Consider the following 4,150-nt stretch of genomic DNA (forward strand, 5'->3'; position numbering starts at 1 on the left):
CCCCTGGTTGGCTGGACACGTATGCCAACCAAAGTCGCACAGAGGGGGGTCCTCAACTTAAATTTTGTCAACACGGTCTACGGAGGTGAATGTTGCGCTGCTTTTCAGACGTTATTTTGAAAGTGAAGCAAGTTGTTTGCCAGAGATCCTGCCTGACCAATGCTTCGTCGCTATCATCTGAACTTCTATGAGCATGAGATGCTAATTGAGAGGGAACTTTGCTTATTTTTCACTGCTCTTTTAAAAACCGTCAACAACATGCTTCGGATCACCCTGCAAGCAGAGCCTTTTCTTACGGTACATATGCTTTGTACCGAGAAAAGACTCTGCACGAATCGTGTCCAGTTCTTATTGAGCATGCTCAGCGCGTTGCTAAGATACAGTTTCGAACCCAGGCCGTATCGCCGTTCATGTAAAATGTAAACAGAACGCAAAAAAGAGTCGTCGTGTAGAACTTGAAGGGTTTGCCTCCTACCCTTGGTTCGCAAACTCTAGGTAAAATTGAATAAGCAGAGTTAAGGTGAAGAATGAAAAGGATTCGTGCTGCCTCTGTTGTGGGCTGAATGCCTGAATTTTGTGCGGTGCTGGAAGTAAGTACAACTTTATACTGCGGGGTCACGATGGCCTTGCCAAGAAGATCGCAAAAAAGTCGTCCGTCTTAGACTTAAAATTGGAACAGTTTAGAAGCAAACACAACTGAAGCAATCCGGCAGGATAAAGTTGCAAAACCGAACTCTTATCAGCACTGGAGGACAATAGTTGAAAGGACATTTAAATCCAAATTTCCTTTCTAATCAAGTACACACAAATCGTAATCGTTCTTCGTATGCGCGCGTGAGTAGTTTCGTTTGCTATTTGTTAATGTGTCTTTTATGTAATTTGTATTCCCCTTCGCTGTAAATGTGTAACCTGAGCACCCTCCTGATCACCACTGCCGGATTAGCGAGCTATAGGCACCAGAAATAGAATGACAGCAATGTACAACCTGGAACGGAGGTAGGTTGTTCTAAACACCCATATTATAAGTGAAACCGTCACCCCAAAGAGACATTGCACCTCCTGGCAATGCTAAACAAATTAGTTAAATGTGTTCTGATCATCCTCTGTCAAAAATGATACAAATTACTAAAATTATAACGAAAAGGGTTATCAAGATAAAACTTTCTGCAAAGTTTACATGGCTCTGATCTCCCTTCTTGTAGAAAGTTTTATCTTGATCGTCCAAGCATAATTTTTTAACATTTCTTTAGGGCAGGCTTCACAATCACACTGTTTACCACTCACATCACAGCCCTTGTGCAGTATGGAAGGTTTTTGTATCTTCTCATTAAAAAACTGTTCCAAAAACTTTCCACATGCCTACATTTAACTTTGTTTTTAACAAATGCCCTCATTGTGGGATCACAGTGACACAAGTGGTATGCACGGTAAAACAATATGGACAAAACATCAGAACCATCCCTTTCACCCCTTCCAACTGCTTGAAGGTAGAATTCCATGTTCTCTGGCACTCCAAAACTAACAACCCTTTCAGATGTTGGGTATGTTAACTCCCGTTTCCAGGGCACTAGCTGTTATTACCGGGCAAGTATTTCCATTGTGAGACAGTAAATCAGTCCTGAAAAAACATTATATTATCCTTGATGTCGTGAGGGGTCTTACATAGTCTTACATAGTCCCTAATTTTACTTTTTCATGGAAGGAAGTGTTGAAAAGTGTCATAAATGTTACCATGTCACTGCTTTTAATGACTGGCAGGAAATTATGATTCTTTCAGCATGCACATTGTTTACCATATCATTGATAAGCCAATTAAAGGTATCCTGTGGTTCACTCTTAGGATGCATTCCTTTGGGATGATTTGGATCAGGATCAGTGATTCAAGATCACTCAGATCATGGTCCATCAAAGGAACTGATGAATCCACTCAGGTCATGGATTCATCAGCTCCTTTTGTTTGATGCATGATGATCGGAGTGATCTTGGATCCCTAATCCTGATCCAGATCACACCAAAGGAACACACCCTTAGCTTTTTCAACAATATATTTGACATTTCTTTTGTCAGGTGACATCCTAATGGTTTTGACAGGTGTCATATTTAACATCTTATTAATTTTATTAATTTTTCCCCAACTTTGTGTTGGCTGTTGCAGTCAAGCAAACATTGGAACTTTCAGAATTGCTTTTACTGTACGTTGCCAACTATAGAATAGGCAGCCTGGAAGGGAACTTGGCCATGACTACCAGTCCAACTAAACCAGTGTGACATGAATATCACCATGTGAATATCAATAAGTGATAATTAATCAGTAATTAATGTTGATTCATTGTAGCAAAGATTAAATAATGCCAAACTAATAATAAAAATGCTCAAAAGTATGCCTGAGTAACAATAAAAACAGCACAATATGCTTTCTAGTAAACTAGTTTATCTCTCAAACCAAAATGATATCATAATTAAATTATCAGGTATATACAATCATAATTCAATTTTATTCTTGGTTTTATTTAACGTTTTATTTAACTTATTTCAGGTTTGTGCATAATTATCCTTCACCGACACACAGGAAAATAACAATGAAAAACTGTAAAGATGAGTACTACTCGTGATCTGTAAGAAGCTGAAAAAGGAATAAAAACTCACCAAATAACCACACAATGAGTTTCATCTAAAACAACGCCAAAAATATTTTCTTCGCTCAGATTTGATGAACCTTCTTAATGCTTTACTTGAAAACAACAAATCGCCGGGGTCGCCCTGTTTAAATTTCTCGAGCTTCAAACAGTTCATACCGAAAACTTGGTAAGTTTGGCTTTGGTCTTCGATCAGCGCAGTTAGTGGGCAGAGAAAATCAGAGTTCAGAGTGCTTTTGCAACCGGCGTCGACAAAACCTGGATCGGACCGGACCGGACCGGATCACGGATCGGATCACGGATCGGATCACGGATCGGATCACGGATCGGATCATGGATCGGATCACGGACCGGATCACGGATCGGATCAAGGAAAAAAATTCAAAATTTTGTTGAGCAAATTGCACTAGAGTGACTACTGTGAGCAGAAAGTTTTATTTAATTCAGGTGTGATATTCCTTTATTCTTTTATAATATCAAGCCAACTGGGAGCTGGTCACAGATGAATTTTTTTCAGGCTGTTGGGTTTTGATTGCGATGATCAATCATGTCTTCATATCTTTCTCCGCAGTTCAGATAAATGATATTTCGTGTATTCACTTGCATCAAAGGTAAACTGTCATGAAACGAGTCCGTATGGTAATAATAGGACGAACGTATGAATAGAAACACAAAAACTAAAAACACTAACAAATTAAACACCTGATGATTTCAAACAATTTCCGTTTTTGAGACAAGTCTATACTTTTACAAGATGTGAGTTTGGAATACGATATTTCGCACTGGAATAAAACGAAACAAACCATTTGTATTTCAAGGAAATATAGCTGTTTTACAAAAAATTCTAGGAATGACATCGATAGTGTGAACGATAACGCAACCAGAGAATAAACAACATTTTAGCAGTTACGTCACGAGTTTTAGAGTCATTTTTAGGGTCGTAAAGAGTTGCCTTTAAATAGAATAAAACCTTAAAATGATCGTGTTCTAGGATAGAAAACACTTAAGAGGCAAGAACAAATCAAAACGGAATGAGGATCGTCAAGGATGGCAAAGATTAACGGGGATTGCAAATGATGAACTTGAAAAACTAGGCTAGTTTTTTCAAGATGTGCAAATCGTGACGTAGCTCCTTCAAAACAAGTCATGTCCTTAAGCTTTCGTACGTAAGTTTTCTCATTAACTGTAACGCCAACTGTAACGCTCACATCTGACACGAAAATGTAGCCGAGAATTAGCCACTGATAACAATTTCAAAAACGAGAATGGGAGGTTCACGCAAGCTTCGAGCCAACTAACGTTCAAATATAACTACATCTGCCTGTTCATTACAATTTAAATTCGTCGTAAATTAGGCGCTTATGTGGCTTTTTAAATGACCTCTTGTCATTCTCTGTAATTAACATGTCATTGCGTCAAATTCGGGATTCTTATTCTCATTTAACATATTTTAGTTTTCCACTTTTCTTTTTTATTACCTTATAAACGGTTTGATTTTAGTTTTGATTTTTTTT

The 4,150-nt window shown here is 38.3% G+C and overlaps 1 long non-coding RNA gene and 1 pseudogene across 1 annotated transcript; one reads left to right on the top strand and one right to left on the bottom strand.

Annotated features, from left to right (window-relative positions):
- The first annotated feature begins 418 nt into the window (after positions 1 to 418).
- On the top strand, positions 419 to 2,689 carry LOC149105271 (uncharacterized). The gene is made up of 2 exons (XR_016201628.1): positions 419 to 996; positions 2,537 to 2,689. It is a non-coding gene; the product is annotated as an uncharacterized LOC149105271 (long non-coding RNA).
- Positions 1,174 to 1,849, bottom strand: LOC149105272 (uncharacterized; annotated as a pseudogene).
- Positions 2,690 to 4,150: the final 1,461 nt, after the last annotated feature.

The sequence above is a fragment of the Orbicella faveolata genome, unplaced genomic scaffold, assembly GCF_042242905.1.
Source record: "Orbicella faveolata isolate gen_17 unplaced genomic scaffold, um_ofav_v1 contig_34, whole genome shotgun sequence".
Taxonomy (NCBI): domain Eukaryota; kingdom Metazoa; phylum Cnidaria; class Anthozoa; order Scleractinia; family Merulinidae; genus Orbicella; species Orbicella faveolata.